The sequence below is a fragment of the Panthera onca genome, chromosome D3, assembly GCF_046562875.1.
Source record: "Panthera onca isolate mPanOnc1 chromosome D3, mPanOnc1 haplotype 2, whole genome shotgun sequence".
NCBI classification, from domain to species: Eukaryota; Metazoa; Chordata; class Mammalia; order Carnivora; family Felidae; genus Panthera; species Panthera onca.
The window spans coordinates 51,895,557-51,908,193 of NC_138350.1; positions in this window are offsets into that span (position 1 = coordinate 51,895,557).

Consider the following 12,637-nt stretch of genomic DNA (forward strand, 5'->3'; position numbering starts at 1 on the left):
ACAATGGAGTCTGATTACTTACTGCAAAGGGGTTTGGAAGATTTGAGGAGATTATCAATATAGGATCTTGGGAACGCATTTGCATAGACATACTATAAAGACGCATATCTGAATTATTACATGCACTATATCCAGCTTTAGAGGACCCAACTCCCAAGGGCACACAGAAACACAAGTAATTGCCCATGTAGCTTACGGATTTTTCAGCACTAGACTTTGAACAACCTTAGGGCAAAGGACATATTTTATATGTCTTGGTATTTTCGGATTCTAGCCTAGTGTCTGCCACATAGTGGGTGTTCAATAAATATTTACAGAATAACGAATTTGTGAACTCTAATATACTATAACATTTATTTCTTAAAATACTTGAGCATAATTAGTGTGATGGTTGGTATAACAGTTTAGCCTATGGGCAATTTGATAAAATGCACCATATTTTAATCAGGATTACATATTCTAAAGTGGTTAGTTAGCATTTTAAACACTCTTATCAGGAGTTCTCATTCCAGTGGCAGCTTCTACAAAAGCTTTAAGTATCATTACTTTATCATAAGCACTTAAAGGGTATGAATTGGCATAAAGGATTTTAAAATATTTAATTGGTAGAATGAATTTTGTCCACAAAACGTGGATTGACTAGAAATACATCATAGGCCTCTTGGTGAACATAGAACCCCCAGGGGTGCCCAGGTGGTTCATTCAGTTAAGCATCTATATCTTTTTTTTTTTAATTATTTTTTTTAATGTTTACTTATTTTAAGGGAGAGAGAGACAGAGTGTGAGCAGGGGAGGGGTAGAGAGAGAGGGAGACACAGAATCCAAAGCAGGCTCCAGGCTCCAAGCTGCCAGCACAGAGCTGGATGCAGGGCAGGAACTCACCAACTGCAAGATCATGACCTGAGACCAAGTCGGATGCTAACGTGACTGACCCATCCAGGAGGCTCAGTTAAACCTCTAAATCTTGATTTTTGCTGAGGTCAGGATCTCATGGTTCGTGATTTTGAGCCCCACATCAGGCTCTGCGCTGTCAGCACAGAGCCTGCTTGGGATTCTCTCTCTCTCTCTCTCTCTCTCTCTCTCTCCCTCTCTCTCTGCCCGTCCCCTGCTAACGCACTCTCTCTCTCTTTCTCTCAAAATAAATAAATAAACATTAAAAAATTTTTTAAATCCTAACACACACAGTAGCCTGTGATGTTCACAACTCAAAAATGTACAGAGGAGTCTGCCCTTCAGGGCTCCTGGGTACGGTCTTAGTTGGTTGAAGCCCAAAGACTCAGAGTTAGGATCTCATGGAGCTTAACAGAATTACATGAATAATAGTTTGGGGGACAGCTTTCTAATACATGATTTTAAATATGCAAAGTTTTATTTGTCAGTGGTCTTGCTTTCATATACAATCATGTAGTGAGATTGTGTGGGAGCCCACACCATCGGCTGCCTCCCATAATTAAAGACTACTGATATCAGCAGAAGGAAATACAATACTTAAACCATCAAACTGGCTTAGAAAAGTTCACATCCCATCTCTAAAGTATACTAGGGTACTGGGACTTAGGATTTCAACATACATTTTTGGAAGGGGATGCAATTCAACCCATAGCAGATTCTGTCTGTGAATTTGCCATCTGAGCTCCAGTTCCCAAAAGAGAGCTGATTTTTCATTTTTAATCAAGGAACATTTTTTTTTAGTTTCTCTTATGTAACAGGACTAAAGCCTTAGTCCTTGTTCTCAGTGAGTTGTTAGTCTAATGATGAAGCAAGTAAATACTGTAAAGGCACTGTTCCCGTGAAGGAATATGCCTCATTACAGCAAAGCATAAAATTTGAGAGATGAAAATAATTATAACAGGTTATATTGTCACTTTATTGAAAGTTTTGAAAATACACGCACATTGCCCTGAATTCTATAATGCTCTAAGCTCCCATTAAGAACTTTCATTTCCCCTGAAAAGAAAGAAGACTTTTTAAATATCTTATCTCAGAGAGAATAAGGCTAATAGCAGAGGAAGATGATTCAGCAATTCAGACAGTAGTTTTGAATGCAGAAAACCGGCATCTGTTCAGCTCTCACCTTGCTTGTGTTATAGGAAGTAATCACTACTGTCAGCCTCAGAGAAGGAAATACGACAATAGCATTTTTGTTTTCACTGACAGATCAAATCACGCTCCAAGCCCTTCACCAACAAAGAAAGCATTTTTCCTTTGAAATATAATTTCTAATAAGTTGAATGCTTGTGTAGCCCCTATTTACTATGCACTTGCCATCAGAAAGTCAGGGCAACACATTCATTTCCTATAAAGAGAAAACGAAAACAATAATAACAGCAACAAAATCTCAATTTGGCATCTCCATAGCATAGGTGAGGTAGATCTCGAAAGGTCTTCACAAAAGCTCCTGAGGGCAGGCTCCAGCCAGGGCTTGCAAAGCGCAAAGTGCTCATAGGCAGGGAATCTGCAGCTCACCCACTGGTCCCTCAGACCAGTGAGCAGCCTGGTTTTCCTGCCTAAAGTATCCTGGGCTCTCAGCAATGCCCTCCTTCTCCTCCCTGAGACTCTTAAACCCTTTCTCTGTCCTTCTCTCCCCCTTGCCCCGGGTCTCTCCTCTCCTCAGCCTCAGAGCCAAAGACCCAAGTACTTCGCTTCAGCAGTGTCACTTGCTCTGATGCTGACAAGGACTTTAGAACCCTTTGCCTGGTCGCACGTCTTTCGTGCAATATGCTGAAAATGTCTGTTTCTTTCTTTGTTTCAAATTGCGAATTGCGTTGGGTCGAGGGGAGCTCTCTCCTCCCTTAGTTTTCTTAACCTGGGAAGTATCGGGACTCATAATTGGAATTAGCAAGTACTGTGCTCCAGTTACAGGGGGAGCATGAGAAAAAAAATCCTCCCATACTCAATTTTGGGAGAAATTTTAATGTTCTATTAAACTTAGGCAGGTGCACATAGAAATTCCAACTATGTTCTTTTACACTGTAATTTTCTCATATATATGTCACAAGAAGAAAGAAAGAAAGAAAGAAAGAAAGAAAGAAAGAAAGAAAGAAAGGAGGAAGGACAAAAGGTAAGGAAGGAAGGAAGGAAGGAAGGAAGGAAGGAAGGAAGGAAAAAGGGAGGGAAGGAAAGAAAGAAAGAAAGAAAGAAAGAAAGAAAGAAAGAAAGAAAGAAAGAAGAGGGAGGGGAGAAAGAAGAAAGAAAGAAAAGAAGGAAGGAAGGAAGGAAGGAAGGAAGGAAGGAAGGAAGGGGGAGGGGAAGGAAGGGAAGGGGAGGGAATGAGAGGGAAGGGAACGGGAGGGGAGGGAAGCAGAGGGAACGAGGAGCGGAGGGAAGGGAAGGGGAGGGAAGGGGAAGGAAGGGAAGGAAGAGGGAGGGAGGGAAGGGAACTGGATGGAAGGGAAGGGGAACTGAGGGAACGGGAGGGGAGGGAATGAGAGGGGAGGGGAGGGAAGGGAAGGAGAGAGGAGGGGAGGGAGGGAAGAGAAGGGGAGGGGAGGGGAAGGGAAGAGAAGGGGAGGGGAGGGAAGAGAAGGAGAGGGGAGGGGAGGGAAAGAAGGAAGGAAGGAAGGAAGGAAGGAAGGAAGGAAGGAAGGAAGGAAGGAAGAGGACGTAGGAGAGAGAAAACAGGAATTATGGTCTAAGAAGATAACAAAAAGGTTTTTATAAGGGAAGGGATGAAGGACAAGTATTTCCATTATGAAATTAAGATTTTAAAGACTAATGCCAATACTGATCATTTTTTCCCTTATAGCCATTCGTGGAAAAGCTAATAGGTATCACTTTCTAACAGTAATATTGGATACGTTGCATTTATTTTTAAGCAAAACAAAAACCCTTAAGTTAATGATTTTTTCAATGTTATGAGTATCTTCTAATACCCTAAATATTTTCTTAACATTCTAAATATCTTCTAATTCTAAGAAATCTTTTAAAAATATTCAATTCTCTTACCCTTTTACCTCCAACATTTTTTCCTGAACAACTATAATTTAGTGATAAGGAAAATAGTCTTTACACCAGGAGTAGTTTGTGCAGAAAATGGCAAGTGGTGTGAAGTAATTATCATGTCCGATTATGATGCAACTTCTCCAAGCCTAGTGAATATTAACAGATCTGGAGTTGCCCCATGCAGATGGTGCTTCAATGGAAGCATTTCTCCCCTAGCAGGATCCTTGCTGGTTAACTTTTTATACTCTCAATGGCCAGTTTACAACCCACAGATATAAAAAGAGTTTCGATAGTCAGATTTACTCAAGCTTTCATCCTAAAAATACCTATCAAATTATACCGCTCTATGAATGAGATTCTTTACCTGGCATACATAAAGATAGTAGTCATTTTCCAAGATATGTTCTAAAATGTATTTTTTTAAGTTTATTTATTTTTGAGAGAGAGAGGGTGTGCTCAAGTCGGGGAGGGGCAGAGAGAGAGGAGGATAGTGAATCCCAAGCAGATTCACCACTGTCAGGGCAGAGCCCATTGTGGGATTCGAACTCACAAACCCCCAGATCGTGACCTGAGCTGAAGTCAAGAGTCAGACGCTTAACCAACCGAGCCACACAGGCACCCTAAAATGTATTTTTTATTTCAATATGAACATAGCAAAATAAGGCTCCCATCTCCCCAAGACGCTATATCCTGCCCCTCAGAATCTGTGAATATATTACTTTACACAGCAAAGGGGACTTTGCAGGCATGATTCAACTGAGGGTCTTTCACTGGATTATCCAGGTGGGACCAATATGATCACGAGGTCCTTATGCAATGGAAGCAGGAGAGTCAAGTTAGAGCAGGAGGGACACAGTTGGAGAGGAATGCAGGCAGTCTCCAGAAGCTGGGAAAGGCAAGGAATGGATTGTCTTCCACAGCCTCCAGAAGGAATTCAGCCATTGATTTTAATCCCTTAGGCCCCGTTTCAGACTTCTGACCTCCGAACTACAAGATAATAAATTTGTGCTGTTTTAATCCACTAAATTTGTAGTGATTTGTTACAGTTGGCATAGGAAACTAATAGAATGGGTCATATCATTTGGCATAAGAGAATCAATAAAGTGTAATATTTGAGAGCTTACGCTTTGAATTCGTACAGGCCTAGTTAAAATGTGCCATTCCTGCCGTGTACTACTGGGCATAGCAATTAATATCCTCAAGCCTAAATATTTCTCATTTGTAAAATGGGTATTACAAAAATGGGTATTTTTGAAAAGATGAAAGGAGGCATTTGTAAAACACTTTAAACAGTGTCTGACTCTTAACAAGGCCCTGCTACAAATATTAGCCACTATAATCATACAGTATAAACACACTGTATTTACTAGGTTTTTTTTACCCTTGTCAGATGAACCCTGGAACCACCTTGTCTTCGGTGGCTGTTACGCCTTCGTTGCTGTGAAGGAAATGAAACTTCAAAAGGGAATTGAACCAAGTTATCCAGAGCCACTCTCGAAATTTTGTGGTTAAATATGAAGCATCTAGAAGTGCTGAATCTGGGAAAGATGATCCATCTATAATATTGCAAAGTGGAGGGAAGAATAGAAGATTAAATTGTAACTTGGATCACATTTTTTTTAAATATTCTTTTTCAGAAACAAAAGCATAATCAGGCAATTTGTAGTCAGCTTTCTATTATAGACACCAAATCATACTCTTGGAAAACTCAAAGGTAATTGACTTCTTACTCATTTTTAAATACCTGGAGCCATAACTTTAACCTACCTTATAAAACAAACGTGGCTTTTTATTTTCACATCAGGATATTTTTAAAAGGTTAGTGTGAAGTGCCTATAAATATGCAAAGATTTCAACAGCTAAGACAAACATCTCAGTAAATAACTTAATTGAGCTGTGAATATTTAGTGATTGAAATCCGATTACTTTGTGGCTTAATTTGTGTACTGCTTGACTGCTCTGTGCTTTCAGGCAATTTAACAATGTAGACAGTATATGAAGATGGAATGTTAAATAGCGACTGAGGCATTCAAAGTGAAAATGTCTGTGTTGTGTTCATTTTTTGTAAGCATACGACCAAGATTCAGCCTCAATTCGAAGCCTCCAAGCAGACAGAATATGTAAGTCATGGAACGCACAAAGTCTTTCCCCCAACATCTTTGGATAATTAGTTTTACCTTCTCGTTGAATTTTGGTGACCATTAGGCTCATCAAGATTAATAGCACAGCACACTAAATCACCTCCACTCCTGTCAAATACAGCTCTCTCTATGGAGGAAAATACACAGGGCCAGTGAGTTTTTGTGATGACTTACAGCCTTCACAAGACATGTAGAGCCTAGGCTTTTTTGAGAGATTTCTTGTTGTCCTTAAACCCAGATGAACGGATTTCTGATATTTTACACAACTATATACCCAGACTCTGAATTGTAAGATTGATAATAAGTTAGGTCACTGAAGAGGGGAAATGTGGGCATTGCATGCCAAACAAACTTACAAGCACATTCCAGAATATGGCTTCTCTCCTCAGTTCGTTTTATTCTTCCTTCAAAATAAAGCTACCAGTTTTGTCCATCTCCACCTTTGGCACTCTACTTAAGCCACTTGGACTAATGCAAGATTTCGAATTCCACTTTTCTACACCCCCTCATTTCCATTCTTCTCACGGAAGCCAAATGATCTTTTCAAAAACCCCTCATGTTACTGCCATCTCAGAACCTGTCAATGTCTTCTTAGGCAATTAGGGGAAAAATCCCAAATACTTACCATGAGCCTCAGGGTCCTACTACTCATTTATACCTCTTTATTTGTACCAACATATCCAAATGTTATTATTTCAACATATAATCAATATCACAATGTCGATAAGATACTTTATATTCCTTTTGCCATACTAAATCTCCAAAAACTGGACCAGCACTCCTTGATTCAGGTTGGCCACATCTCTAGTACTCAACAGTCACATGTGGCACTCACTCTAGACAGCACAGTTCCAGAGGACCAACTAGTTTAGAGGTGCCAAATGAAGAGAAACATAAGTCATGGAATACATTGTTTCCTTCACAAATAAGAATGTATTTTTTCCAGAGTCAAAAAAATGCCTAAGAAGTAAAATCATCTCTCTAAACTAGTAAGTTTTCATTTCTAAGCTAAATTTTTTATTTTAAAAAAAAGTTTTTTAATGTTTATTTATTTTTGAGATAGAGACAGAGTATGAGTGGTGGGGGGAGGGGGGTGGCCAGAGTGCGAGGGAGACACAGAATCCAAAGCAGGATCCAGGCTCTGAGCTCTCAGCACAGAGCCCGATGCGGGGCTCGAACTCACGGGCTGTGAGATCATGACCTGAGCCGAAGTCGGACGCTCAACTGACTGAGCCACCCAGGCGCCCCAATTTCTAAGCTAAATTTTTTATGTCAGTATAAATTATAATTAGCTACCCAATAAGTTCTAATACCTTTTATGTGATAGTTGTTCCTTTTTTGAGTATTAACTTTCCACTTTATAATGATTACATATTAATGCAACAAATTATGAAGTTTCAATAGAACTACCTCATACTATGTGTGTCTTTACCAACAAAGAAGTATTTCATTAAAACCAACTTTGGCATTCATAATCAAATTAAAGCAACAATAAGCACAACAGCAAGTTCATAATTACTGCGATAAATGTGGATTAAGTGCAGGGATTAATAACATCCATCCTTAATATATTATAACATTGCTATAAAGGGAATTTAAAATGAATTTGAACACTTTCTAATTTTTACTATCAATAATTTTGAAAGTCTGAAAATGACTATGACTTGATAGCAATGTGCATAAAACTACACTCAATTCGTTCTGCTCTGAGTTAGCTTTTTGTCCGCTTGATTATACTTTTTTGGCTTTTATATTGCTGAGAACTCAGCAATTGTTCAGACATGAAAGGCCATTTAAATTTGGTGGTTTTAAATGGTCATTGGGACTTACTAAATACAATTATGAATGCCAGTGCCTAAATTGCAGTGATCATTTACCAACTAATGATGATCTATTCCCAGGGAGGAGGGGGAGGGAGGGGGGAACCTCAGCCAAAAATAGGATTTTAAGTATAACTTCACCTAAACCACCTAGATCTCAAACACAGAATTAATACAAATCACTGAAACCCTGAAATGAGAAGCTATTGTTGGCAAATTACTAAGATAAAGGATTTGGCAAACTTTGCTTTTTCCATACTAACATGTTTTAGCTCCAGCCTGGATAGGCTATTTTTTGAGTTCCTCATAAAAGCAAGGTTATCTTTGTCTGTCAATCAGATGTAATTTCAGGCTTCAAGTAGAAACTGCTCTCCTAAAAGCCACCTACAACTCCAAGCTGCACGTGACCTCTTCCTGCATTATAAATAGAGTCCCGTACACTCATCTGTCCCTTGGGGCCCTGTCCTAGGTCCAATTTCATTGTCACTCTTCCAGCTCTTTCTGGTTTGACTCTAATCTTTCCAACCTTCTTTTCAGTCTCCTTGGTCTTCAGATGATGTTTCTAGATACTTCCTCCATTTCCATCTTCTATCCCAATTCACACTTTCTTTCCAGAGATTATTTTAGCCCTAAACTTTCTGTCTATGATCAATGTCTCTTCTTTCAATAAATTTTGTGGGATTGTGGGGTACCTGGGTGGCTCAGTCGGTTAAACGTCTGACTCTTGGTATCGGCTCTGGTCAAGATCTCACGGTTCATGCGTTCAAGCCCCACATCAGGCTCTGTGCTAATGGCACAGTCTGCTTGAGATTCTCACCCTCCCTCTCACTCTGCCCCTCCCCTTCTCACTTGCTCTCTAAATAAATAAACAGACAAATAAATAAACTTAAACAAAAGTTCTTGTGGCATTATTAAAATAACCTTTCCAAGATCAGTATGTTCGTGGAACATGAGGAACATGAGGAAATATTCATATTCATGAGGAAACCTGTTACCTTGTTAAAACGGGCATTTTAATTATCTTCAGACTGTGCAGAAGAAACAGAGGTTTCTCCAATAGAATATGCAGAAGTAACAGGCACTGGTATCTATAAAGCAGTGCTTCTCAACCCCAGTTGCATGTAGGAATCACAAGCTGGTACTGGGGTGTAGCTCAGAGATTCTGATTTAAGTGCCCTGGGGTGGGGCCCAAGGATCTGTATTTCTGAAAGTGATTATAGTGTGTATTCAAGGATAAAAATCCACCCTCAAGTGTCAGATTGTAGCACTCTGAGTCAAAAGAGCAGCCTTGAGCGAGGACAGTATTACTGATTTAGGTATCCCAGAGAGAAAGAAAGTGCAGAGACCAGATGATGTGCGGTAGAATGGCATAGGAGCAGGACACTGAGAATAGCCAGTGGAGCCTGGAAGCAGGGAATGCGAGAAGACTGTCGTGTTAGAACTTATGGGCCCTCTGTGGGCAATCGATACTCAGAACTAAACCAGAATTAGTAACAGAAAGACATCAAGGAGGTATTTCGTGACTTAAGCTAGGCAGCAGAGTATCAACTAAAATGACGGCTCAGGTCAGAATCAATTAAAAATGCATTTTATCGTATGTTAAAGAGAGACAATCAACTTAGAAAGAGAGATGGTCAAAGTTAATGTGCAAACAAGTTGATAAAAGAAAAAAATTCCTTCTCTGGACCTTGAGACTGCCTCTACCCAAGTGCATATTTCTTCCTCTTGCTTCCACAGCCCAGCCAGCATCTCAGAAATATGGTCCTACTTCTCAGCCTCCTATTCACCCATCCACTCACTGGGACTTTGAAGCCGCTTTCAGCAAGATTAACAGTGAGCTTCTTACTGGTAACCCCCAGGAACCCCTTTCAGTAACCTTACAGACTCAAGCAGGTTCAGACAGAGTTGACTACTTTCTTTAATTTCTTGCTCTTTCTTTGGCTTTTGTGATACTGCTATCTCATTGATTATCTTCCTCTATCTTGGAAAATCTTACTATGTTTTCCTTTTGCAGTTAACCTGTCCCTTAAGGTCCCTTTCCTACTCAAGATGCTGTCTTTGGCCACCCTTACGGAACACACTTTGCCCAGGCATTTTCATCAACTCCTATGGTTTCAACTACTCTCAAGAGGCTAAAGACATACACAGCTTTGTCTCCTGCCCAAGCATCAAGCCCAGACTCTAGAATTTGCATGTTCTCCCATGTCATTCATGGGCACATTATACTCAATATGTTCAAAAATGAATTATTATCTTTCTCACAATTTTTATTATCAGACTCTCTTAGTCATCCTGGTTGGAACTAAAAAAACTATTCTTGACTTACATTTTTCTCTCTCTCTCTCATAATAATATATATTATCTTGCACAACAAAGTGTGTTTAAGGACTAAAAGCTTTGACATCATCTGAGAGCTTGTTAGAAATACAGAATCTCAGCCCTCACCCCAGAGCTGCTAAATTATAATCTGCATGGTTTTTTTGGTAAGATCCTCTGTTTATTATTTAAGAGACACAGCTCTATAATTCATGCCTTGAAAACTCTCGGATTCAACTCCTTCTCTCCATCTCTGCTGTTATTGTCATAATCCATACCATGAGTTCTGAAAATTAGCTGCATGTTACAATCACTTGGAGATTTTTTTTAATACCCATGCCAGGTAATACCCCCTGGAGATTCTGAATTAATTAGTCTAGAGTGGAGCCCAGGACTTAGTAATTTTGAAAAAAATCCCCTAGGTTGTTTTCCTAGGTAGCCAACACTGAAACCCACTCATTGAGGCCATAATCACCCTTCAACAAGATTATTATAATAGTCTCCTAACTGGTATCTCATTCTTCAATCTTTCCAATTTTCCTTCTTCCTACAAGAATGGGCTTTCTTAAAATCTGGATTTAGAACCTTTCAATGGCTAATGTTGACTCCAGCATTAAGCACAAACACTGAAGCCCGACGTTCATGGCCCTCCATCGTCTGTCCCTTGCTTATTCATCCAAAGCCATTTCTACCATAACCTTTCCTTCCCTTGTGTTCTTCTGCATTGCAGCCAAACTGAATTGTTTGCAGTTTGCCAAATGGGTCATGGTGTTTTTCCCTCTGTGCCTGCTCTTTTTTAAACAGCTTTGTTGAAGTATAAATGATATACAAAGAACTATACATATTCAATCTGTACAATTTGATGAGTTCAGACATATGCAAACACCCATGATACCATCACCCATGATACCATCATCAAACACCCATGAATCCATATAATAGACATATCCAACACCTTTCGGAGTAGCCTTGTGTCCCTTTGTTTTTATGCATATATGTTTTTTTGTGTATATGTGTGTTTTTGTGTGTGTGGCAAGAACACTTAACGTGAGATCTACTCTCTTAGAAAATGTTGAAGTACACAACTTTCAGCAACTTATAAACTTTACTGTGCTCATCTATAGTGAAAAGACTTTGAGCAGAATAACAGAAAGTAAAATGTACTATTTTGACATAGTGTTTAATTTTTGGTAGTAAGAAATTTCTAGTTTTCTCAACTAACCTCCTCCTAAGAACTGTATCTGCCGTGACCTCCTTGCCCAAAGGAGACATCACTAAGCAATTGATGGACACTATTAGAAGTAGAACTTGGAGGACTTAGAAACCTAAGCTATATTAAAAGGAGGAAATTATGTAACATAACAAGATTTTGTTCTAATGTATTTATTAAATACCTATTGAGTGCTTCCTGTATATTAGGCCCTGTGGAAGATATTAAACCAGTTCCTGACATTAAAGATATTAATATGAGGGGGAAATAAAGCATGCCTTCAACAGCCCTACCTGATATTGACTTAATACTTTATGTCAGACAGGCGTATATAACCCTCACGTCAACTCCAGAAGAAGATAGACATGATTAAAATTTTTGTAGTGTAGATGAAGACAGAAAAATTTCTTAATTTTCTCAAGGGCACCCAGCTGACAAGTGGGAGAGGTTAAATTTCTACCAGGTACTATCTAACTCCCAAAGCCCCACTCTTACACACTGCCCTCTGCTAATTCTTTACAATCAAGAAATGACGGCTAAATGTCATCTGAATGCTGCAAAGCATTGGCAGTATAATAATCTCCCAATCTTACAGTCAAACAAGAAGCTAATTATCCTAAGATAAAAATTCACTCAGTCTTTTGAGGCTGAAAATTTAGATACTTGGACACATCTGGTTGATTCACAGAACCTTTACTTTTCATCCAGATTGCTTGTCATTATAAATGCCATAACATAAGCACAACCAAACTTGAACCGCTCAAGCTTTTTAAATGGACCTCAAAGTACTCATTACTCTTTCCGAAGTGTAATGTACTATCATTTTGATGTACTATCATCTTTTGTGTGATGCCCTATAATTAAAAACGTACGATGCTTCATTATAGGTATATAAACTAGAAAATAGTAAGGTGTATTGATGAGAAATCTTAACATTTATTTCTTTCTGAAGAACCTGGAAAAATGAGAATTATCACTGGGGTTGCAGTCACCTCCATGGATGGAGGAACTGATGTTAATCCAACACCTTATGCTCTAAGTTAGATGAATGGAGGTCCAGACTCCTAGTCCTGAAGGCAGAATTTAGCAAAGAAAAAGTTATGGCAACAAAGTCTGCCCACTAGGCAGATAATAAGACAGGAAAGCTACAGAATAATAACTTTTTTCCCTCAAAAAGTTTGAATGTGGTGGTTGCTGGGTGTATATAA